Genomic DNA, 26,712 nt, shown 5'->3' with positions numbered 1-26,712 from the left:
ACATGTATTTTTCACACAGCCCAGCATCCCCACCAAGAGATACTGACACAGCAAGGGTGAGGGTAACCCCATCTCCTTAACCCCTCCCTGAAAATTCCTACTCGTCCAAGAAATAATTTTCCCCCTTAATTTTGCACAGCACTTGATCAATTCTCCCTTCTATAATAGGTATTTTTAATTAGAATGTTAACAAAACTTTCATTCTTATTCTCCTACGTTACATTTATTAATACTTTTTTACATGTCCTCCCGATTAACTTAAAAATTTAAAAATGAAATCCAGTATAGTCAATCTACATCATGTCAGCTTTTTTCTTTTGGTCTTATTTAAAATCCTGTATCTCATTTTACACTGACTCTCGGCTTGGGATTTGTCTTTATAATGCCTAACAAGAATGCGGCTGTGAGGGAGCTGGCAATGAAAAAGGTCTCCTTTCCCAACTCCCAACCCGCTGAAGAATTCTCCCCTTAGGAGACTTCAGGAGTTCATTCTCTAGGGTCTTAAGGCTCAGAGCACAGACGGCACATTTTATTTGCTTGATAAATGTTGCCTCTTAGCATTGTACCCCATTCAAAACTTTCATAAACAAGCCTTTGTTTTTTAAATCTATGAGTTCCAAACATAGCCACTGGATTTGGGATAAATCAGAATGCCTTAAGCCAGAAGCCAACAGCAATTAGAAGTCACACGCACAGCACCTGACACAGAAAAAGTAAGGGGTTGGAAGCTTATACAATTTTAGGGCCCATCTTTAAGGAAATCAGCATTGCAGACATAACACACTCCTTGAGCCGCAGACAGGGTGTGAGTGAGTGAGGGGCCCTGCCACTGAAGCAGGGACCGGCTGGCACCGCATCACCTGGGGGACCCTGGAAGAGGGGTGAGGTTCTGCACTCAACCTCCACCACTTCTGATGTACTTACTTCCACACCTCTGCTCTTCCATTCCTGGAGGGATCATGGAAGGAGCCTCCTGGCTTGGGATATCTCTTGGCTTTCTGCCAAAACTGTGAAATCAAGAAAAAGCTGGACAGAGCAAGATTTTTCCAATTATGTTTTGTTCTTTCTTTTTTTTTTTTTTTTTTTTTAAGGAATCACTGGGACATCTGCCAAGCAACCTAGGCAGTCAGAACCTAAGGAGACAGGGAGGTCCTTCTCACCTCCAAACTGCCCATCTGATTACCCCTGGGAGGTCCTCAGGACGCAGGAGGTGGCTGAGGTAGGGCTTTGCCTACCCACGTTCTCCCTCTCTTTTGCCTGCTCCCCACAGGAAACAGGAGACTGTATTGAATGGGTTGCAGGGGTTGAAGAACAATTCAGTGAATTTTTCCCACCTGTTGAGTTCTAATTCCATTCAGCTAGAGAGAGCGAGCTAGAATGCAACCCCAGGCTGTACGAGGTGTTCTTGGGCAAGAAGACTATGACCTCTTGACCTGCAGGTTCTATAAAATGGAGATGAGAAAGCCAGCGGTGCAAGACGGTTATGTGGCTTAAATGGGACAAGTTAAATTCACCTAGCACAGTGCTTGGCAGTTGCTGCCACTTGCAGTAAATCATTTAATGACCACGGATCCCTTTGTAATGTGACACTGCCACCCTATCACCCAGAGGTGGAGTCTATGTCTTTGCCCCAGGAATCTGGGTTGGCCTGGCCACGTGCTGACAGACAGGATGCAGCAGAGGAAAGGCTGTGAAGGTCCAGGGGGTCTCAAAAGACCTTGCGGCGCCTGCTGCCCCTCTCCTGCAGCACTGCCCTGAGCCGTCCATCCGTGTAAAGGGAGCTGCCAGCCTCCTGGAGGGCGAGGCCGCGCGGAGAACTGAGGCTGCCCGCAGACAGGCCACACTCACGCCAACCACCAGCCCCGCTGCCAGCCTTCCTGCCCGGCCGACCCCCCAGCTGAATGCAGACCCATGAGTGAGCAGATAACCAGCCGAGGAACTGCCCGGCCACCCACAGAACCACAGGAAAAAAGAAATCACTGCTTTAAGTCACCAGGCTTTGGGGGTGGTTGGTTACTCAGCAGTAGTTCAAAGCACCACTCAGTAAAGGGCATCACTAATTATTACTGCCCTTGCCCAGCCGGGGAGTGCCCCAGCTGTCTCTCCGACGGCAAGTCGGAGGGAAAGGCTATCCCGTCTCTTAATCAGTGTGATCATTTCTCCTGCCTTTTAACCTTTGGCCTAAGGGCCCTGAAGCCCGTCTGCAACTATGATCTGATTGGGGAATTTGGTGGCTTAAATGAGAAGACAACCAAGGCTTGTTACTGAACTCTCTAGGTGGATTTTTATTCTGTTACCTAAGAAACACTTAAAACCCTACCTGAGGTGCTTTGGGAGTGGTCTTTCTGACCTCCTTCCGTAAGACTGCCACTGCCCCAGACTGATTGCAGCTGCATGCCTCTCCAATAAACATGGTACTTTATCTGACTCAGTACCTAGTGTGGCACAATCAGGGAGCCGAAAAACCTAAACACAGTGACACGTTTCCTCAAACTGTTTCACAGGCCAGAGAGGAGATGATGCGTGAAACAGACCAGATGCGGCTTCAGGTGACCTCAAGTTTCACATTTACTACAGACCATCAGTCCTGTAAAACACCTAAGCTCGGCTCTCAGACTTGGTAATAAAGAATTGTTCTGGGGCAGCGTTCCCGAGGCAAGATTCAAGCAGACGAGGTTACGGACGCTCAGCTCCAGGTAGCTCACGAAAGCCGAACTTTCCCCAGCTTCACGCAATCGGGTCAAGATGCCCCAGCTTGTGGGTCTCTAATCCCAGTAACACACTCACCTTATGCAACCTATCAACAATTTTAGGCTTGGAGATGTTCTCAAGGCTTTTTGGAAAGGTGCTCTGATCCTTTCTAACTGATAGAGCTGATCAATGTGAACAATACCAAGTGTAGAGTTTTGCTCTTGTTTATTTTATTTTATGTTATGTTATGTTATGTTATCTTATCTTATCTTATCTTATCTTAAACAACCTCTGTTATGAATGCCATCCAAAAACACCCTCACTTCTTGCTTTGTAAGTTGCAAGCTTAGGATTCTTGGGTAATTCTTAGGATTCTTCACAGAAGTTCCACTAAAATTATATACTCTGTACTGCCTTGTAGAAAAAATTGTCCAGGAATGATATCAGATTGCTGTTTTCATTGGTCACGTATCCCTCTCAGTCCTCGTGAAGCTATTTCTGGATTAAACCCATGAACTTACACCTCACCCTAGTGACCCTTCCCTGGGCAGTGCCAAGGCGTGACAGCCCCGGCTAGCCCGGAGGCACAGGAGATGAAATGGCACCGTAAAGCAAGGGCGCTAGGTTTTACTGCTTAGCCCCAGGAATGTTGCTGGGGATGCTGGTCACTGCAAATACAGCATTTTCTTGATGAAAATCCAAAGCAGAAATTTCTCTCACCTCCTCGAATCGAGAACAGATGGGCTTCTCCAATTTGGTTTTTTGGGGGACACCTTGATGCTTGCTCTGGACTGTTTGCTTCTTCTCTTTGGCTGCTGGAAAGCTGAGGGCCAGAACCTCCAGGAAGAAGGGTACTTCAAAGCACACCTCCCAGCCTCACTCACCCCTCCATCACATCCTCCTGTGACTGATTTTTATTTCTTATCCTAAGTCTACTTCATCTTGTCATGTTATGTGCATCTTTGTATGCCTCCCCTTGTCATTTCTGGAACAAGGTGGAGCATAAATAAAAGAAAAGATGTTATAGTCATTGGGACGCCTAATCCCCCTACTCTAGAGAGTGAGCTCGTGTAAGCAAGGGCTGTGTGTTGCCCCCACTGTAAAATCCCTGTAGTGTTCAGGGCTGTGCTTTTACTGCGAAATGAGTATTTGGGTAATTAAATAGCAGAACATGTCCGTTTTGATAACTCTGTGTTACCTGAAACATAAAATAAGCAGTATACTAATGATTTTATCTTCTATCCTCAAAATAAATTCACATAAGTGTAAAAGGATGCATGTGCAAGTGTGTTTCCTGCAGCATCATTACTTATCAGAAGTAAGCTTAAGGTCTAACGACAGGGAAGCGGTTAAACGCGCTGGTACAGGCACGCCGTCACAAATTACACCAACACTGCAATGAACAAGAGCACAGGGAGGAACAGCCATCTCATACTACAAAGTGGGGGGAAAAGTAGGCTGCGAAATGATACTTTTTTTTCATAAATACATAGCTGGGTACATTTTGGCATTTGTAGAGGGAAAAAAAGGTCTGAAGGGCTGTACCCCCAAAACTGATAACTGAGTTTGGGGGTGAAACTGGGGAGGTGGGAGCTGGGGAAAGGGGAAGACGTGAACTTTCACTCTCTTGAATACTGACTGTTTGTAATGTTCTCTGTAATAAGCAAGTTTCTCTTTTGTAATTTAAAAATGAAAAACACTGAAGAAAACATTTAGAGACTTGAGGCTAGAAGCATTCTCAAATCCTCAAATGCCAAATGTCTTAAGGGTTTGTTCAGAGATACTAAACTGGGATACTCCAAACATGCTGCCTTTGCTCCAAGTGGCCAGGACTGCCCCCTCCAGCAACTTGGCCCTCCTCCCTGCAGACTTCCTCTTGCCCTGGATTTCTGCACAAAGCATGTAAGAAATTGATCTGTCCAGTAACACTCACACAGGTTTTTAAAATATGAAAAGGCAATGAATCTTTCTCAATCGGACATAGCTGCAGTCTTCAGAAGTCCTTAAAATAGCATGTAATAAATTATAAAGCATTTAATTTCATGATTGTCTCAATATTTTTACATGTATTAGAGCAAAACATGTTAAATTCAGCAAGACTAGTTTGGGGAATTATGTCCCTAAAATGAAACATTTTGTAAAAGGGGGTTTTTAATTTGTTCAAAAATTTTTTTATCAAATGAAAATTCCTTCTTCCTCCCCTTCCACGAAATAAACACGTACCAAACAAGGAGAAGTGTTCTATGCCTTCAAAATGTACTTTTTAAAGGTTTTTAAAGTCTATTTTGGAGAAAGCTAATTAACTTAACTTGACCAAGTTGATTTCTCCATGTCCCGAAAATTGCAAAGTTAAATCAAAACCAGTGTGTAAACCCATTGATGTCCAGTTATTTCTAAGGTGGCCTTGGCAGGATACGGTGGACACCAACACAGCCCAGGCTGGGGTCCAGCATGGGCTTCCAATCTGGGCTCCGTGGCGTCAGGTGGAGACAATACGTCTGCAGCTCAGAGATAACATCAGAGGAACCAGGGCTGAAAGCATTAGACAGCAGGCGGAGGAGGAGAGGTGCAGTCAAACACTGAAAATGCATCAACTAAGGTAAGAAAATCAGACAAGGCAGGAATGGGTCAAAGGAAGGCTCCAACTAGGTCAGGATGTGGATGATAACAGCAAGCAGTAACCAAGCAACCCGGCTGATCTTTGATACCCGTGTACGTTTTCCTCCAGGCTTTGTCGTATTTTGTCCACTGGTGTGGGTGTCAGGTGTTGGAGTCAGACGTTAATTACTATAAAAAGGAAATCAAAGGCCTGCAGATAGACTTTGCCCTTGATTAACTCTAGGGCATAGCTACTGGAATTAGCCCAAGGATGCTGGATGCCGCCTCACCTATTTCTCCAAGAAGCTTTTCTGGCAATCCCGAAGACTATGACTGATGGTCCCAGTTTGATTGTAGATCTTGAAATAGATGTCTGAGGAAGTCTTGATAATCTAACCCTTTCATAAAACATAATGAGAATACTTTCCCAATTCACTGTGAGGCAAGCAGCCAACTTCTTAAGGAGTTTGATCAGCAAATGGGGTTTTGAAACAACACATTCCATCCTCTTCTTCTGCACGAACTTCTCAAAGCTGGATGGGGAGACGTATGCCACCTACCCACGCACTCCTCGCGGTGGGGCCCTTTGCTCCCTAGCCAGCTGATGAAAGTGGCCTAAATCCATCAGCCAACTTATTCTGGCTCCATTTATCTTCCTATTTAACCTACAGAGAAAAATCTACTGCTTTAAAGACACTGCTTTCAAATCTCAGTTTCCTCCTTCCACACCTCCTCTTCCCTTAAAGCCTACTGTTTTGCTTTGAAGTGGACAGAACTGGTGAAGTTCTAGTTTTGCACCTGCCCATCCAGCTGCCTTTCACTAATGTGAGTCCTGCACCCATTAGACACCAAAAGGGCTTCCATGCTCCTACCTGTCCCCACCGACAGGGTCCAGGTATCTCCCGACCAATTCTCTGCTCCCCACTCTACCCCCTCCAGCATCTTCAACCCCAGTGCCCAGCCTGCTTCACGGCAGCCTGTGTTTCCCTCTATTAGACAAATGGTTTCCAAAGAGTGGACTGTGATCCATTAAGAGTTGAGTTTTTCAGAACACAGACCAGAAACAGAACGAGTAGAAATAGAAACAAAAATGGAAGCAATACACAGTAAGGGTACGTACTGTTTCATGGCAATTGTGCCAGTCATACTTACTGATGGCCTGGGTCTCAAAGTAAAAATACATTTTGTACAGTGTTGTAATCTGAAAATGTCTGAAACGAGCCTTTGTCCATCTCGTCAGCGCCTCCACCCGCCCCAGCTGCTGGGCCCGCTGTTCCGCAACTCCTTCCCCCAAGCCCCATGCAGGCTCAAGCTCTGAACAGACTGCCAGCTGTCTTCTTCATAGGCTGTTTGCACAAACCTTGGCCTTTTACAGTGACTCACAAGCTCCTCGTCATGTCGCCACAGGATTGCCTCCTCCTTGAGTAGATCAATGTTCTAAGCACAAGAAAAACTTTTGTTTGCTATCCTTTGCCCTCTTTTCAGGTCTGGGATCAGACTGCAGCACCTCCGACCGTCTTACTGTGAACAACAAACCCAGAGCAGTGCGGCTCCGTTTCTTTGTATGCTGCCTTTTATCTCCAGCGAGAAAAACCACCACCAAAGTCACTCCTGAAATACCTTAGATTCTCCTACAAAATTAACTTTCCTGATACCCTGCGTTCCTGGCGTAATACATCCAGTGCCTGACACCAGCGCCAGGTGAATATAGCTTAGCCCTCACGTTGAATTAAAATCTGTCTCCCATCCTTGAGAACAGATGGTGACGCCACCTCCATGTTGCCATCTTCCTCCTCTCACCAGGCAAATGGAAGGAGAGGAAGCACAAGGCGGCTGCAGGAGCGTGGGGGCCTCCTTCCCTCTCTCAAGGCCGAGGGCACGGGCTGTCCAGCACAAGTCCACCCCCAGCCCTGCTCTCCCTGCCCATCGCCCACGGTTCTCACCCAGACAATTCATGCATTATCTTCCTCTATTTCTGTATCTTTAGACTGTTCGGTTTACTTTTCTCAGTCAAACGGAGTATCCCACTTTTTAATTGTCCAAGAGATAGCGAAGCTAAATGAGTCTTTAATCTGTAGGATACAGGACGTTAGTTTGAGAAGAAGGGCGTGGGGAAACACTGAGGTCTGAAGGTTTCTTATGAAGTAACCTGCTCAGCGTCCTGCCTTACAAGGGAGGCCAGCTTTGAGGGAGGCACCTCCACATGGGGCCTCAGGTGGAGCACCAAGGGAGGGAGTGAACAGGTCTGAGAACTGAGGAAGAGCTGCCCTAGACCCTGAAGGGCACGAAATACTCTCAGAGGTAAAGACAGAAAGGCGGCGCACATCTAGGGCACATTCCAGAGTTCTCCTCCCGGCCCCCCCTACTCCCTCTCTGCACGCATGCCCTTTTCCCATTTGCCAGTTGGGAAATGCAGGGCTCCTTTACCGCCTCTCTGGTAGGCATCTGGTTACCGGCAGGGAAGCCTGTCTGTCCCCTCCCAAGTGGCCACTTCCTCCTCCCTGACTCCTCACTGGGAATGTCTTAAACCAGACCAGCTCTGAGTTACACTTCTGAGGGCTCCCTGCCCCGGAGGCCTGCATTTACCTTGCTAATCAAACGACTCTCCCTCCGATGGAGATTTCAGGAAACGAGCGCAGGGATAGGTCAGATCTTGTAACCACAGCTTAGGGTCAACGTAGAAGACTTGCTTCTTTGGAATTTACTATAAAGTTTCGGCCCCTCGACCACTGCCATTCCTAGGCACTTCCAAGTATACCACTTGAGTTGCAAAGAGCCATTATTCTTTCTGACGAGGTAAAGAAGGCTTCCAGTGGAAGGAAACAAAAGCTAACAGTGTATGTAAATAATCACGACTGACTGGGCAGCTGGGTTTGAGGCACCCAGCTCTAGACAGGTAGAACTCACACACGATCACACGAGAATGATTCCAACTCTGGGCAAAAGGAGGTGCAGGGGTGGAGGAAAAAACACCCTCAAAATATATTACCCTCAGGATCATCTGATGGCACTGAAGGAAGGATGGCAAGTAAACTAAAATCCATCGCTCCTCAAGCATTCTTTCAAATGTTCTAATGCGGCAGGAGTTCACTCTTCTAATTTCGCTTCACCACCAAGACAAACAAGGGGGAAATTCTCTACTTCACAGGTAGCACACCTAAAAGGGCACAGGGACGCTTTAGTTTTACCGTAACTAGCTACACGAGGATGCAGCAGCATCTCACTTAAAACACACAATTCTAGGATTCATTTTTCTCAGTTCCATTTATGACTGAGCGAAGATTTTACTAAAATGAGTTTCCTCCCTACCTCACACATCAACTCCTAACATCCAAACAGACTCTTCCATCTTGTCCCCAAACTAGAATTGGATTCATTTAAACATTATCAAAGATCACTCTTCAAGGGCAATTTTAAAATTTCATATAAAACCTTGCACCACACTCACACATCTAAGAAAATACTGGCCAGCAACAGTGACCCTAAATGAGTGCTTTCACAGAGGGCGGTTTGAAAATGCTAGCATTACAGATCCCATTTCACGGCTGGGTAGACCGAGGCACTTAGTTTAATGAACTTGCTCGGGGTTACAATGGTACAGCTGGAAATAGAAACCAATTCCTCCCTCTGACTCTGCGCCCAGTCCCTCTCCCACTAGACTCTTCAGCACTCGGTGGCTAAAAATGGGACCCACTTGAGGGCTGCAAGGCTAAATAAAAGCTTCTTGTTTCATGGGGGGGGGGGGGGACTTACCTACTTGATGCACCTGACCGTGTACTGGCCTCTAACAGGCAGGCTTGCCCTGGATGCCCGCAGCACCCACCCCTGCGAGCTGAGACCCAGGAGGCGCCGCTGGGCAGCCCCAGCAGCCCGAATGGCACAGCCCGGGAAACGCGAGTGGAACGCGGGGCGTCGGAGCGGCGCGGGGGCCGCGGGCCCGGGACACCACCTGCACCCCGAGCGGCGCCGAAGCCCGCCGGGCCGGGAGGATGCCGCGCCGGCCGTGCACACCTGCTGGAGCCCTCCGCGGAGCCCCGGGCCGCCTCCCGCGCTGCGGGCGCCCACCCAGCCCCCGGCGCCGGCGCCCTTGGCCGCGCTAGGCCGGGGGCGGGAAGCCCCGGCGCCCCAGCCCGCGGGCTGCGCACGGCGGCGCGGGAGAGCCGCGGGGCACAGCGAGCCCGCCCTCCTCCCGAAGCCTCTCCAGCGGCGTCACCTGTGCCGGGTCCCGCGGCGACTCGCGCGCGGGCGGCGGCGCGCCGGGCCGGGAGAGGGCGGCGGGTGGTTACAGGCGCCTGGTCATCCGGCCGGGCCCGAGGGCTGGCGCCGGCCGCAGCCGCCCGCGAGATGCTCGGCGGGAGCCAGGGGAGCCGCGGGCTCCGGGCCGCTGGAAGGAGCAGTCACTGAGGCTACTGCTGCCGCCGCGGCCGCCGCGCCCGCCCGGACTGCGGGCTCGGGTTACCGCAGAGCGGCTCCTTAAAGGGGCCGCGGCGCTCCGGCTCCGGCTCCCGGCGGCTCCGACCCCCGGCCAAAGTGGGCGGGGCCCCGAGGCCGGCTGCAGGGCCGACCTTCGGGTGCTGGAACTAGGGTCCCGGAAAAGGCTCAAAAGCGCGAACAGCCGAGGAGGGTTGCGGTGGGATCCTGGGAGAGCACACCTCGCCAGGGACAGCGCGTGCGGTTCCTCAGCTTTGCAAAGCAAGTAACAAAACTAGCAAGTGGGGAGAATTGTCTGAGTCCGCTTCCGCAGTGGTCAGTACCTGGGCTCGCCATGTAACCAAAATTCTTTGCAGATTATGAGTTTACATTCTGCCTTAAGTGTCCAGATTCTGCATAAATGAAGCGCATGGTTTAATCATCAAAAAGGAGGTGAAAGGGCAATTGTTGACCTTTCCTGCCACGTCCCACTTGGCCGAAGATGAGTCCCACGCTGCTTTTGCTTGGGGCTGCAGGTGCGTTCCAAACTGGGTAGCGGGCGTGTGTGGAAGAGGCAAGTTCTCTGGGAGCACCCTCCTCCGGAATCCCTGAAAAACACCCGGGAGAGTGCACCAACACCCCACCTACACCCGGAGCCCCTCAGCTGTCAAAGTGGGGAATTAGGATTTGGAATTTGGGGTGCTGGCTGAGAATTCCAAGTTGTCTAGTGCATAGAGTTTGCCATTAAACAGTAGGTATTTTGACCTGTTAAATATGGTCTCAAAAACTTCCAAGTGTTCTGGATCAACAAGATAGAATTGTTTAGAATAAAACAAAATAATTAAGACGTACACTTAGGCTGTTATGATTTGCAAAAGAATAATCACAAAGCCTTTTTAGAAAGAGGTGCGTTCTAAAGTAATTAATTTGTAAACACCACCATTAATAACGTAGGATAGTTCTTTATTTCTAAGGAATGTCTATCAGTAGAGCTAATATATTTTACCCAGTATATACATGCACACAAGCACACAGACTTTAGTTAACTAAACCTCACCGAGGCTCAGTTTCTTTATCCATAAAATGGGGATTATAATTTATAGACACCTCTGAAGTGTCTTGGCAAGTGGACCTCAGACTGACTTGGAAAAGACAAAACCCACTCCAACATACAGGGACAGAAACCAGCCCTGCAGTCCAGCAGAGAGGAAGATCTAAGCCCCCGAGTGCCTGTTCCCCTTTTCCTCCCCAAGACTCTCAGAACATGCCAGGGCTCCAATGCCCTTTGACCACACCTGCAACATCACAGTTGTTTCACAATGTGCACAGCCTATGACAACTTCGGTTTGCCCATATCTGCCCTGTGCTCTCACACAGCGTATTTCATAACTGTCCACAGGCAGGCGGGTTGTATGTGAACATCTGTGGGGTCAGCCCTGCAAGTACAGTGTACACATGTCATCTCAGGAATATGTACCACTCCCTCTTCCAGACTCTCTCCTGAGCTCACCTGCAGGGCTGATGGTTGCTCTGTTCCTTCCAGTTAAACACACCATGTTTATCTTTGATCTGCCTATCCTCAAGTAAACCCACAGAAGTACAGTGTACTCTTGTGCCACTTACATGCCTTCATCAAATCCGCAGGATTGTTTTGAGATTATAGGGAGTATGCAAGTGCACGAGGCCTGAGATATGAAAGGAATTCAGTAAATATTAGTTGAATTTTGAAACTTTTAAACTAATTAAAACTCAATGACCCTAGGAGATAGAAAAATATACCAGCTGCTTATTTTTCCTCAAAATCTTAATGCTGCTTAATTTCTTCAAAAATAGCCATTTCATTATTCACATTTAAATCCTTAATTACTGTCCTTAACTTTGTTTTACCCAGTGCTCTTTTTTCAAGGACAGTTCCCCCAACTTCTGTATTTACTAACCTGAAGTTTTTCTGCATTTTAAAATATGAGCTCTCAAAGCTGGACTGCACTTTTTATATGTTTGCTTATTGAAACAGTTCAAAGAAAGAGTTCAGAGAAATGAAATTATCCATTCACACTTAAAAAGAGGAAAAAAATATGAAAATTCTTTTAAGGCAAATTTTCCTGATACATTTCTGTTTCAAAAAATTCCTAAACTTCTAATTAGAGCTAATTATTTAGAAAACTGAGACCAAAAGCTGCTTCTTTCTGAAATAACAAGATAATTAAAACAAAAGGATTTTGGGGAAATGGACTCAATTCTCCATTCTGCTCTGTCAGTGAAGACGTAACTCAAGTGGCATCGATCAGAAAAGTTTATCTAGTCAAAAATGAATGACTCCTGGCACTACTTCCCCCCCCCCTTATTTGTAGTTTTAGCGTATCAAGAATTTTTGTAAGGTTTTTTTGAATAATTAAAAGTACTTTCATTTGTTTTTCAAAATTTTTCAAGAAGAAACTATTTCAGGGTATTAACAGTGGTTATCTCTGGGTGGGTGAGAGTCTATGTCTTTTGTGTTCCTTTTGTTTCTCTTACTTTATGAGCTTTTCTTCCTATAATATGTATGTATTGCTTTTGTTTGCATTTTTATTTTTAATGAAAGTAATACGTATAAGTGAAAATTCCAGTGGTTCTTAAAGGCTTTTAACTAAAAACCACCATGAGTCCTTTTGTCCCCTGACCAACTTCTCCCCGACTAGCCTCACCCCACGTTCCGCGTAACCCTGCTAGGTGTGCTTCATTTCCTCAGTGATAAACTTCTACCAATGTTTCTTGATTGTCCGTTGTAGACATAATTTCTTGACTTCTTGTTATGGCAGTTGAGGATTTAACTCTTTGACACACACCACTACCACTACTCCGCCCTCACCTTTCCTCCTAACACAGCCTTCAAGTCAGTAATTAGGGTTTATATCATCTTGACAATGTAAATATAGGGTGTTGCCGAATCAAATAAGGTACTGTGATAACGCTTTTCTTGAAAATCTCCTATTTTTTCTGGAGTTAAAAAAAAATGCCTTGTTGTTTCACTTTTTTTAATGTATCTAACCTGAATTTTATACAAATGCTTCAACCTATCTATCAAATGCCCATCAATAATATCTTCTAATGGCCAAACACATGATTTTTCGTTTACTCTCTTATTTTGCTAAAGCACAAACCCCAGTTGCTTACTCAGAAGGGGTGCACAGGAGATAAATTTTTGGAGGGCTTGAATGTCTGCAAATGTCTTTATTCTATTCTCATCCTTGATTGATAATTTGGGTAAACTGAAGATCATTTTCTCTCAGCATTTTTTAAAGCACTGTTCCCCTGTCTTTAACTTCCAGTGTTGCCATTGACTAATGTCTATGCCTAGTACCTTTCTAGTGCCCATTCCTCTATATCTGACCTGTTTTTCCTTCTAGAATCTTCCCATTGTCTCTGGTAATCTGAAAGTTCACACAATGTGCCTGAGAATGGTTCTTTTTTTCACTGATTGTGCTGAATATTCAGGGGTTCTTTTTACCTTATCTGCAATTTTTTCCTGTTATTTCTTTGCTAATTTTCTCCCTCCTACTTTCTCTGTTCTCTCTTTATGAACTCATGTTAGTAGGATGTTGGGACTTCAATATTATTCTCTAGATTTATTGTCCTTTTATCTATTGATCATCTCTGCAGTTTTCTTTCCTATTGTCTAAGACGAGGTTCTAAATGGGGGGAAGGGGAAGTTGATTCTCCCCACCCCCAGCTCTTTGGCAATGTACAGTGATATTTTTGATTGTCACCACAGGGAAAAGGGGCCTGCACTGCATCTAATGAGTAGAGGCCACAGAGGCTGCTAACCCTTACAATGCGCAGGACAGCCCCCCCCCCCCCCGCCACGACAAAGGATTTCCAGCCCCAAATGTCAGTCATGCCAAGATTGAGAAATCTGGACCAGGAGAATTAAATTACTTAACTTTAGCTTCCAACGTTCTGAAGTTTCTATTTCACACATATTTGTCTTTCCCATTCTCTGATTGGGCCTTCTGTTCTGGGAACTCTCCATCAAAAAATAAACTTTCTCCAGAAAAGAAACGTCATACTTCACAGAAAGGTCATGTTGGCAGAGGCACAGTCAGGGTGCAGTTCACGAGCGCAGGCAGGCTTTATGGGGTCGCGGAGGGACTCAGGGGTCCAAGAGCTTTGTAAATAACTTTAGGGCAATCCTTCTTCAGGCCTATGCCTCACCCTTGCCTTCCATGGTGCACTGCGCTTCCAAATGTTATGTCTCCTCCAGTCACTTAGGTTAGCCCTCTCCCACTCTGCCAAGTCAATTACGGTCGGCCTACCATATCTGTGGATGTGGAACCAGGGAATAGGGAGGGCAGACTGTACCTTGCTGTTTCACGTAAGGATCTTGAGTATCCATAGGTTCTGATACCCAAAGAAGGTCCTGCAACCACCCCCCCAGGATAACAAAGGATGATTGCATCTTTACTCCATCCAACTTCTGGCTTCCAAAGTTTATTGAGATCTCTCATCTGCTGTGTACTTTTCTCCCGTCTTTTTCCTTCTTGTGGTTTATATATTGTAAACCCCTTTGTACACTATCAATTTAGTGCAAATTAAAGATATGCAAATTGAAACTAACCAACCTTATTCCATAAACAGATTGTTATTTTACTTTCCCACTACTCTCTGACTTTGGAGCATTCACCTCTTACTATATTTTTAAAAAAATTTTTTACAACTTTTTTTTTTTTTAATGGAAGTATAGTCAGTTTACAATGCTGTGTCAGTTTCTGGTGCACAGCATAATTCAGTCATTCATATACACACATATACTCATTTTCATATTATTTTTCATTATAGGTTACTATAAGATACGGAGCATTTCTATTGCCTGGGTAGACTGTCCTAGGAGAACACTGCTAAGTTTATGTCAGAGGATGCTTTGCCTATGTTTTCTTCTAGGAGGTGTATAGTGTCTTGTCTAATGTTTAAGTCTGTAAGCCATTTTGAGTTTATTTTTCTGTATGGTGTGAGGGAGCATTCTAACTTCACTGATTAACATGCAGCTGCCCAGTTTTCCCACCACCATTTGCTGAAGAGACTGTCTTTACTCCATTGTATATTCTTGCCTCCTTTACCAAAGATTAATTGACAAAAAGTCTGTATGTTTATTTCTGGGCTCTCTATTCTGTTCCATCAACCCATATGTTTGTTTTTGTACCAGTCCAAGTCTTGTTCCTACATCTTCTAATCTACCTCTATTGCTGCTGTCAGTAAGAAAACAATGACTATTTTCTGAATTTAGATATAAATAAAATCATATACTCATCCAAAGTCCAGCTGGATTCTGGACAACTGCCTAATCATCGAAGCCCACCACCAACAGACGAGGCGGCATTATGGCACATCAGCGTCCAAAGCACAGTTCAGAGTCTCACAGCTGTGTGCTGGGAGTCTGATCACGCGACACACCTGGATTTTAAATTGCCTGAAGACAGAGCTTCTGTCTTCTCCGCCTCTGCACTTCCTGCTGCACCCTACAAGACGGGGGCTCTGATGTGTTCTCCCCACACACATTCTCCCCACTTTTCTCAGATGCCAAGGAGCTCAGGAGTTGGAAGTTCTCTGGCTAGGGGAGAGTCTTAACTGATAATCTACATTCTAGAGAGGAAAAGGGCAAAGGAACATGTTTCCCCTCATTTTTTATCCTGAGCAATTACCTAATGTTAATAAAAGGGCATCAAGCGATTTAAAGAACTGCTTTGCCTTCCCTTTTAGAGCTCCTGCCGAGGAGTCGCCCTCTGGTTAGCGCAGGAAGGGCTGCACCACACGGCACTGTACAAACCATCAGCATCTGGCTGTTAACACAGTCTCGTGCACACAGTATTCTACCGGTACAGAAAGGGAAAGTACGCCCTCTCATATATCAACGTAGAGGTGAAAGGAACTCAATTTCAATTCAGTTTGTCTTTTATTGGTCTTTTTTTTAAACTGAAGTACAGTCAGTTACAACGTGTCCATTTCTGGTGCACAGCACAATGTCCCAGTCATGCATATACATACATACATATATTCATTTTCATATTCTTTTTATTAAAAGTTATTATGAGATATTGAATATAGTTCCCTGTCGATTCACTTTGTCTTAATCCAAATTATTTTTTACATATATATATATATATGTATTCCTTTTCATATTCTTTTTTATTATAGGCCATTGCAAGGTATTGAATAAAGTTTCCTGTTAATCCAAATTATTAATTCTTTCAACAAAGAATGCACATTGTAAGAGCATCACAGGAAACTTTTAAAATAGCACCACTTCTGATTGCAAGCCATGTAAGACATTCTTAGGAAAAAAGTATAACCACCGGCTAGTGTGCTTGGTAGATCTACCTTTCTTTGGTTTGCAATGACCATTACAACACTAAAAAACCAGTCATTCTTTGAATTTGGAAGTCAACATAAAAATACAAAGTTAACTCACTGACAGCCCTGTTCTCCTTCATTACCCTGAACCCAGAATTCAGCACTCCTTCTAGTTTCCTTAGAAAATTATCTCCAAGAATTCCATGATTTTCCCCAACTTTACCTACGATTAAGGGGTTCCTGAGGAGTTGAATGGTCTGCCACCAGCTCTGTTCCTCACTCTTCTGTCGCTTAAACTCCTTGGAGTCTTACTACTTACCTAAACTAGTTCTTCCAAACAAATACAGCACTAATCCTAAAATTAGTCCCAGGAAAAACATTCTTCAACCTGATTCGCCTCCTTCGCCCTCATTTCTCAATTAACTCTTGCACTCTCCTAGCCCTTGACCTTTCCATCTCCCAAGTTTTGAGAACTTCTTGCACCTGATTGCATATGGGCTTTTCTGCTTTGATTCTGAACTCTCAGTTTTGCAGTCAACCTTTTGCTCAATTCACTTCCACCCACTCCAGGTAGCAAGCAGCTCCTCCAACCTGGACCTGATCTCAGCTTTGGCTTAACTCCGCCCTCCCTACTCCAGCAATCCACCAGAAACCTGCTTCCTAGACTCCTCCCTCTTACTTAGCCCTCTGTATCCAAGTAGACACCAAATTCCGTCATCTCTACTCCATACAGATCGTTCATATAGTTATGTCCTCTATCCAAGTTAGGCCCACATACCTTCCTTAACCTCTGATGTCTATCTGCCATCTTCCCTCTTTGCGCCTTTAAACACAGCACACCAAGTATAACAATTTCTTCCCCGTGCTGAGTACCGCATGTTTCACTCAGGACAGACCCTCGATATATATTCATTACAGAAAAGGCTTCAAGTCCTTGTGACCTCACATCTTTCCTCTCCTTGCCATTCATAGACTGCCTCTCTCTCCAACCTCATGCTTCTTCGAGATTCTTCTAACTTGATGTTATCTTCTTAACCTTTTACCTCCAATCAGAGCTTTCTACTACTTTATATTGCTTCCCAAGTAAATGCATGGCATCAAAATGCCCCATTCTAGCACAGGCCTGCCCTTCAGTCTTACGTTCATACCTGCCCCCTCAAAGTCTTTACTCCATTTAGCCAAATCCAATCTTAGTCGTTCCCTGCAAGATGCTCTGCATTTTCCTGCCCCCTTGCCTTTGCTCACGCTGCTTCAAAAACACATATGAACACATGATGTCTTCACATCTTTCTGTCAAAAAGCTCCCTTAGTTTTAAGGCCCAGATCAAATGCCACTTTCTGCATAAAATTTACTGTTTCTTCCTGACAGAATTTCTCTCTTCCTCTTCTCCTTCCTTGAAACTAAGTTTGTAACCTGCTTTGTACAAGTATTTTATTTCTCCTACTAAAAAAGTAATACGATGGAGTTGTTCAAAGCAGTGTTTTTCAGACCACCTGCAACAGAGTAACTGGAGTCTTGTTCAAAACTAAAACAAAACAAAACCGCTACTGAATCAGACTGTCTTGAGGTGGAACTCGAAACTCTGCAGTTTAAAAACAAGCTCCCCAGTAAAGTGCACAGAAAAGTTGGAGACCTTTGAGTTGCAGAAATGGGCCTTGAAGTCAGTCTGACAGAGAGTTACATTCCAGTTGTATCTCTGTTAAAAGATAATTTTCAGAAAAAGCTAAACTTGTGACTGATACAGATAGAAAAGGGGAAAAAAATATTTAACTTGTTCACTGAGGGAACCAGGCAGATGTTACAACCTGTTCAATAGAGAATCTGAAAAAGACACACCTATACAGAGCTGTAAAATGACTCAAAGATGATAAAGGGCTCTAATCAGACAATCCAGAAAGACGTGCAATAGTTCAAAGACAGGTGAAAGGCAAGAGTGAGTTGGCCTGGAAGGTGTCCTCTAGGCGGTGCAGAGTTCTCTACTGACACATGACATTTTTTACTATACCTCTTACTAGCTGTGCGATTTAGAGTGTGTTACTTAACTTCTCTGATCCTCAGTTACTTTATCTGTAAAATGTAAGACAACATCATAAATTTTTAAAAGTTATAAAGGGGATGATAATTACCTAACAGAGCTATTGTGAGAATGAAAAGAGCTAATGAATTCCAAGAGCTTAGGATGGTGTTGAGGGCGTGATACTCAATCAACATTACCCAGCGGCAGGAGTGGTGGTGATGGTATTACCAACTGTGCCTCTGAGACTTGCTCTTGTTTACTAATGAATGTAGTCATTCAATCAGTCAACCAGTATCTATTCATGCTATGTTTAGGTGGATTATGAAATAGCCTCTGTCCTCAGGCAGTCCAGATTAGCAGAGGAGATGAGAACTTAAATAATTACATGGTATCTAGTAAGTCAAAGCGGACTATGTGAGCACAGTTAACAGAATGGCCAACCGCGTGTGGAATGTACGGAATGCTTCCAGAAAAGCATTATACAGGGGGATTTGAGCTGCACTTGAAGGGTTAGCAGAGAGTCACTAAGGAAGCCCAGTGTGCTAACAGTTACCGCGCTAGATCATTATTTATGTCAATCTTTCTTGATTTGCACAAGAGCTGTGTAGTAATAGCTCACCCTAACTGAGTACTTACTATGTGTCAGGCGCTGTTTTAAATACCCTTCATTACCCTATTTTATGAAGAAAAAAACTTGAGGCTTAGAGAAATCAAGCAACTTTCCCAAGATGATACAGTCAGTGAGTGGCAAAGCCCCAATTCATCCCAGACAGCCTCTTTCCAAAATGTGGAAAGTATCATCTCAGTTTACTAATGGGGGATCAAAGCCCAAGGAGATTATGAGATCTTCCAGGGAAGACTGATTAGGGTTGAGTTTATCAAACATCTCCTGTGTCCAGTACTGTATTAAGTGGTGCGTCCATAAAAATACTGTGAGACACAATCTCCTTTCACAAGGAGTCAAGCGTGTACAATACAGTTCTTCTGGCTGATTTCCTTTGTTCTAGATCCCGGGCCTCCTCTTTTATTTGCAACCTCACACTCACCCCTTTAAGTCTGACATTTATACTACTCTTTGGAAGTGATCTTGGTTTCCCTATGACATTGCCCTCCTCCCCTAACTTTGGACTGCGATCTTTCTTGGATAAGTCAGATTACACCTCATCTAATCCAGAACTATCCCCTGGACCCTACCCTGGTTTCATGACACCTGGATACTGCAGTGACAGTAAACTGATTCTCTCAGCAGCTGATACAAGAATTCTTCTCAGAGGAATACACCTCAATGAATCTTTATGGACAGATATGGAGCACTTGAGAACTTGGGTTAGCAAGGGACAGGATGATAAAAGAAAGACTGTTCTACAAAAGAAATTCACTTGGGGTATGGAAAAAGTGGGGGAGAAAATAGAAGACAGAGAGAAAGAAAAGAGACAGAAGGCAGAGTAGCTTCAAAAAATACCTAACTTTATAACACATGGAAGATACTTGTCGTGGACGGTATTCTAAGTTATCTGCATTCTTCAACCCCCCTCACGTCCCCCAAATCCTCAGTAAGTCTCCCACTAACCCTAGCCCACCACAGCTCCCCAGAGCACACACACGTTGTGAGCAGGGGTGGCGGCGGAGTAAGCGGAGAAATCACGGCACCAGTGCCAAGTTCCGCTGCTGCATCAAAAAGGCGCAGGCGGGAGGCAACACACCCGGAACAGGGAGACAGCCCAGCAACGGAACCCACCGCAGGAGCAGGGCCCAAGGTAATGCTGCAATTGCGGGTATCTGGAAAATTGACAGAACACTTCGGGAGACAATGAACTTTGTTTAAGAGTTGTGTGATAGGGGCCTGAACCAATCTTATTTAGTTAAAGTACAAAACAGATGATCTCAACTGATATCTAGGTCATGATTTCTTCAGACTTACTGACAATGGCTGCCTTTCCAAGATTCCTGTCTTCCCCAAAGCTGCGGAAGGAAAGAAAAGTTGAGGAAGGAGAAGAGGAGAACAGAATCAACCTAAAAATGGAGGGAGCCCTTAAAGGCTAATTGGTGGAATGAGCTGAGAACTGTTTGAGCTGTTCCCTCTAATCCAGTATCCGCTCCTAGAATATGTTCTGCATTGCTGTTGTAGTTTGCAGAGCGGTTTAAGAAGTATGCAATACATACTCCAGGCTTTCTGATGCAGCAACCAAAGTCTTTTTTTTTTTTGGCCGAGGGCGGGGAGGGAGAGGTAATTAGGTTTGTTTGTTTAAACAGAGGTAATGGGGATTGAACCCAGGACCCTGTGCATGCGAAGCACACACTCTACCACTGAGCTACACCCTCCCTACAAGCAACCAATGGTCTAGGATGGTTTCACTTCTGCCTTGATCTCCAAACTGAATCTGTTCACCTTCTCTTTGGCTCCTGTTCTCTTCTCTCATGTCCTGCTCACAGTCTTGCACACAGTTACTCTGTATTTGGTAATTCTCCTCTCAAAGTGCTCCTGGCTTGCCTTCCTGATCAATACTCTCACTTCATGTATCACGTGGTGGGCATATTCCATACGCCAGGCTCACGGGCTCCGTGAGCTGTAAGAGATTCCCTCTCCTTGTCCGCACTTTACAGTTGATGGAATCAAGACCTAAAGAGGCTCAGTATAACTCGCCAAAGAGACAACAAACAGCAGGGCTGAGATGTGAGGGAAGAAAGTCTGATGCCAGAAATCAAGGTTCTAACTTCATACTACTCTATAGTTTCTCTCGGACCGTGTCTGTTTTCCTTACCTCTCTGAATCCTGTTCCTGTACCACCCTAGACGTCTTCTAAGTTCTCCTGCAAGTTTCACCCTGAATCTCAGGCACAGTGTGCTGACTCCAAGGTGATCATAATAACTAACATTCACTGAGCAGTCACTGTGCTAAGTGCTGTTCGTGTTACTCATTTAACCTTCACAGGCCCTAATAAAAAAGATAGGGTTATCTCTGTTTTACAGATAAGGAAATTGAGGCACGAAGAGGTAAAATAACGTGTCTAACGTCACACAATTAGTAATGGGAAGACCTAGAATTTAAACCTAGGTAGCCTGACTCCATAACCCATACTTCTGGGTAAGAGAACACACAGGGAAGTAGACAGCAAAAAGGATCCCTTGAGCCTCATAGGATGAGGGTAAACCATGGTGAGTTTGATTGACTCAGGCTGTCACCATCCAGGAGAGGAGACTCTAAGGACGCCTTAGTTGTTCATTGCTGCCTAAACAAACTGTCACCAAAGTTCATGGCTTAAAACAACAATCATTTATTAGCTAACAGGTCTGTGGGCCAACAGTGTGGACTGGGACTTGGCTGGGGAGTCCCTCTGCTGCTTCTGCCTGGGCTCACTCATGTGGTGACGGTCGGCCTCGGCAGCTTGGCAAGGGCCTGCAGACCCAAAATGATTTCTCTAGCGGTCAAGGCCAGCAGCGTGGGCACGCGGCTTGTGCTCGGTTCACTGCTCTGCCGTTGCTGTTTGAGCTTCTTAATAATTGTAAAATAAGGGGCCCTATTGGGCCTTGCAAATTACATTGCCTGCCGTGTTGGTGGCTGGTGCTGGATGTCACCTGGGCATCCTTCTCAAAGTAGCCTCCCGTCCTCAAAGAGGCTAGCCCAGGTTTCTTCCCATGATGGCAGAAGCTTTCCAAGAGAGTGGGAGCAGAGCGTGCAAGGCCTCTTGAGGTCTAGGCTCGTACTTCCCACGTCACTACTTCTGCTGCGTGTGACTGATCAAAGCAAGCCACGGGGCCAGCCCAGACACAGGGAGCTGGAGGGCTGGGGTCCACCCCTCGGATGGAAGAACAGAGAAGTCACAATGCAACGGACACGCCTGGGACCACTTATCGCAGTCTCTCACAGAGGGGGTGCGTGTTTAAGGAGAAATGAAATAATGTCAGTCTCGGACACGGTGCGATTAAGCTTTCTGCTGTGTTAAATCCACGCCACGGCGCCCAGTATTTGGATAACACAGGCCTAGAATATAAAAGAGAAGCCCGACTGGACAAATTTGAAAGCTGTCAACATGCAGGTGATAGGTTTGTAAATAAACGAATCAGAACCCTCAGGGAGACTGCAGTAATTAGGTGAAGGAAAACTAAGGGCTCAGTCAGTCCCTCAGACCACCCCAATATCTGAGTGTACTCTTTTTCCCATACGTCTCAGCCTCCCTCCCTACGGAGGCCATCCTGGGCCCATCCATCTCCGTAGCCAGCTCAAGGTCTGCCGTCTGCGAAAAGTACAGCCTTCTCTGTCATGTCCAGATACGGACGGCTACATATAGTCCAACAACGTATAAACTAAAAAACAGTTACTCGATCCTCACTTTGCGCCCAACATTCAGTGGTGGATCAGGAATGGAACAACCGCAATAAAAACTTCCATTTGAAAAAGGAAAGAACAGGAAACACACAGCGACCAGTAGTCCTTAATAGCTTTCCTTCCAGACAGAACTTTCTGCCCTGGCCACGGAGGAAGTTCTCTGATGAACCCATCTGGGTGCCTTTGGTGATGCCCGCAGTGCCCCTGGGTTCACCCTCTGGGAGGTTCTTCCTGGTCCATTATTCACCAGGTTCAAAATTGAAGAGGATGTTGGAGACTAAGCTTTCCTGGAGACTGCTTGAGGAAAGACACAAACAATGAATGGCTTTTGCAGGTCAGGTTTCTGGTTTTTTTAGCAATACAATTTCCTCAAAAACTTCATAGGCTTCTGAGCTATTCATCTCTAGTCTACGTGCCAGAAATGATACCAAAGTTCTTTTTCGGGCCTAACTCTTAAACTTGCTTATTCCACACTTTCCATGTTCTACCCATTCCTCTTTTCATTGTTTTAATTGTGGCTACTTCGAGGTGATCTTAAAATAGAAGTGAGGGCAGCACCCTTCATCTGATCTTTGCTGGAAGGCTGGATTTCTTTCTTTGGCTGAGGAATCTTAATGGGAGGGCTTTAAGAAAGCCTCTGAAAAACAGTCTTTTATTCTCCTGTGAGGGCTGCAGAAATAGTTGAATCTTCCAATCCTGTGAGTTCCCAATGTTCTATACACTCTATTTCCTTCCATCTCTGCTTGCAAACCCCTTATTTCTTATGTGAGCTCATTTCTTTCTTGAAAAATTTTGCTAAATTCAGCAAGAAGCAACTATTACAAACTTATATTCTGGTTCTCTCCAAGTGCTTCCCCTCAAATTCAGCCATGGAAGGAACATGGTTAGCTGTCCAAGTTGAGCAGGAAAATTTTTCAAAATATTCTGCAATAGTATTACAAGGATCACCAGTTTTCCAGCCTGCAAGATCTGCTTCCTCACAGCCAATTGTCTGTCTGGTTAGGTAACGCTGTGTGTTTGAAGATCCGGTTAGAAGTCCCCAATTTCCAGGTATCAAGTTTCGTATTAGAGTAACTGCTAAGTTGCCGCAATAAAGAGACTCCAGGCATCAGTGACGTAAAGAAAGCGGAAGCTTCTTTCCTCCTCACATAACAGCCGGGCCTAGACCGACAAGGCGCTCTGTTCGGTGAAGTCATTCAGGACCCAGACTCCTTCTACCTCGTTCCACCCTCTCCTGCTAAGTCTTCCTCCCTTCCATGGTGACAGCTGGCCACAGACATGTCCACGGGGGGGACAGAAAGCAGTCCAAGGCAAGCCTTCTTCTTTAAAAAGGGAAGGCTGCACTCAGTCACTTCCAGCTCTAGTCCACTGGCAAGGACTTACCCACAGAATCATACTCAGCTGCACGTGGATAAGAATGTAATCTCCAGCTAAGTGGCCATGTGGCCAGAAAGAAGAGAATGAACTTTATGGTGACAGCCATTTACCTGCCTCAAAAAGTAAGCAGCAAAGATACCCAAGGGTAAACACAAAGACCAAAGGGGGCTGGGGATAAACAAGGATTCTGATTCTTAGTGAGAAAGAGAATGACAGTGTGAAAAAAGGAAGAGGCAAAATCAAGCTGGTGGGTACCCAAGCTTCCATTTTATTATTTCCGGTACTTTTCTGAATATATATTTTTAAATAGAGGGGTTTTATAAAATTTTTAAGGGAAGTAGATAGAGAAAAAAAAAAAAACCCAGGAAGGATATGAAGGTAGAAAAATAGCGAGATGAGGAAAATCGGAAGAAGAAAATGGGAGTAATCAAAGTCAACGGGAGAAAAAAACTTCAGTTGCCCAACAGAAGACAAGAAAACTTTAAAAAGGGTTTTCCTTTGGACTTGAAAATCTAGAGGTTACTAGTGAATAATTATGGCAGAAGCTAGATTTCCGTGAATTAAGGAATGAAAATGAACAAAGAAAAATGAGACAGCAAGCATGGACCAGTCTTTAAGAACACTGACTTTTTAGGAAAGAAGAGCTAAGATGGTAACCTTGTTGTGTTAGCCTCAGGTACATGCGAAAGTGGTGTAGGTATACATATATATATATATATATATATATATGTATATACGTAGCTCCAGATTCTTCTCCTTTATAGGTCATGACAAGATACTGAATGCAGTCCCATGTGCTACACAGTAGGCCTTGTTGTTTATCTATTTTATATATAGTACTATGTATCTGTTAATTCCAAACTCTTAATTTATTCCTCCTGCTCCCCTTCCCCCCTTGGTAACTGTAAGTTTGTTTTCTATGTCTGTGAGTCTGTTTCTGTTTTGTAAGTAAGATCTTTTATACTATTTTTACATTCTACATATAAGTGAGATCATATGCTATTTGCCTTTCTCTGTCTGACTTACTTCACTGAGTGTGATCGTCTCCAGGTCCATATAATGTGCATCTTGCACTGCACTAATTCAGCCAAGCTCTCACCCAGAAACTCACCGGGTCAGTACACTACAGAGGTCTCGGTGTGCACAGGACAGGGTCGTTCCAGGGCAAGGCCTGTGTCAGTCAATACCGGGCTTCAGCGGTGTTGGGAGGGCCACGCTTCCCCCACACGCGGAGAGGAGCCTCCATATGCCTGGAGTCCACCAAAGGGAGGCTGCCTGGCTGCATGTTCAGGATGACTGCCTCTCAACATCTGAAAAATAACTTTGTTCTGTGCACACCAGAAGGCTTCAGTTCCATGAAATAGCCCAACTGCATAAAAATAGACTGAGAGTGGAAAAACACTCTGGCAAAGGGATGAAAGGTGTGGTTCAAGACTGGAGCACCATTTTAATGTGGCTGGGCTGTGCCCGACTGGCAGTTTATGGGATTTACGCTGGGTCAGACTGATTGAGGGAGAGTTTTATTGTTTATGTTTTTATTTTTTAATGGGGAAGACTTGCACTTTATACGCTAAGGATGAAGACACAATGAGAGCCAGTGGTTACAGATTCAGGAGAGAGGGCGTAACTGATGGAGGAAACTGACCATAAAAGGTTTTGTTCAGTTTATAGCATCTTTTCAAAGAGGGAAATTTAGAGCTTCTTTTAAATTTCTAAGTTAGACACAGTTATTCCAGAGTTCCCTAGGTAAACATCAATAAAGCATTACAAAGTGTTAAGACTTTCTCAGGTTCATTTAAGTTTCTTTTAACTTACTCCCAAACAAATATAACCAGCAAAGATCCCACTGGAGTACTGGTGTGCAGAAGGGAATCTTAAGTTTGAGAAATAGTTAAGTCATCTGAGAGTTCTACCCCCCAAAATTTTGTCAGTAAATTACCAAGCTTGTTTGTAACAAATTGAGAAGGGATTGACAATGAGAAGGGCACCTAATATTGCTGCAAGATGAACAGGATATTAAATAAACCATGAGATGCTGAGAGGGAATCAGGTTAAAGGGTACAGCAGGAGCTACCCATCTGCTGCTGAGAAGTATGTTCCCCGATTACTTACACAGAACTTCAGAGAGAAAATAACACTAACCTTTAGGGGGCGCTCTGTGAACCACATTCTTCTTATCACCTTCTTAGTGTAACATGTCTTCTGCATTAATTACCTTCCCTAAGTGACATCACTGTATTCCTGAAGCCACTAGATGACCACAGCACATCCACAGGAAGTCAAGTCAAAGCACCAGCAGTGCTGACTTAGCGTGGTACAGCCTCAATTTCCTCACCTACAAAATGGGATAATAATAGTACTTAAGTTCACAGGACAGGGGTGAGAAGCATTTGAAATAGTACACTAAATGCCGGCTGACTGGGAGACTACATTGTGATCCTGGGTAAGAATTTCTTTCTCTTCATATAGAGTTAAGCAATAATGTAGTCAGACAAGGGTCATGACATAATTTCTATCAAGGACGAAAAAAAAAAAGTTATGGAGCAGAAAAGGATTTCAGAAAGACACAGGAAAAAGGGCAGATGTACGATGGGGAAGAAAAGATGGACTCGACGGAGGTGCTGAGCGGAGGCTTTGGGGGTGGGGGGGTTGGGATGAGGAGAAAATTAATTCGACAGATTTCAAAGATAAGCAGTGTTACGTGCAGAAACATAGCGCCGCCCAAACTGGGTCTGCCTGGCTCCTGAATTAGAGTTTCAGTCTTACTTGCCACCCTCATTAGGACTGAAGATGGCTGAACTCCGGTGGGAAGGGCTCACTGCCAGGCTTCCCAGTGGCCCGCACTTCAGAGTAGCCCATCACAGGGTGGGGAGATGTCTTTTATCTACGCAGTTCACAGAGCCAGGACCACTGCTAAGTCACCGTTGTGCGTGAAATGTCCCCGCCTTACCACCGTATCCCCCACGG

The 26,712-nt window shown here is 45.0% G+C and overlaps 1 protein-coding gene and 1 non-coding gene across 9 annotated transcripts in view; both read right to left on the bottom strand.

Moving 5' to 3' along the window:
* TLCD4 (TLC domain containing 4) overlaps positions 1-26,712 on the bottom strand; it is a 78,414-nt gene that overhangs the window by 47,136 nt on the left and 4,566 nt on the right. For 2 of the 8 annotated variants that reach the window (XM_014564534.2, XM_014564535.2), the window contains exon 2: positions 25,888-26,080. The exons of 1 other annotated variant lie outside the window; for it this stretch is intronic. The gene's annotated coding sequence lies outside the window, so the exon portion shown is untranslated. 5 more of the 8 variants (XM_032487137.1, XM_032487138.1, XM_032487139.1 and 2 more) reach the window with 5 other exon arrangements.
* On the bottom strand, positions 20,292-20,363 carry TRNAA-CGC. The gene has a single exon. It is a non-coding gene; the product is annotated as a tRNA-Ala (tRNA).

The sequence above is a fragment of the Camelus ferus genome, chromosome 9, assembly GCF_009834535.1.
Source record: "Camelus ferus isolate YT-003-E chromosome 9, BCGSAC_Cfer_1.0, whole genome shotgun sequence".
Taxonomy (NCBI): Eukaryota; Metazoa; Chordata; class Mammalia; order Artiodactyla; family Camelidae; genus Camelus; species Camelus ferus.
Note: the sequence above shows the minus strand (reverse complement) of the source record. Positions and strands in the feature narration are given on the sequence as shown.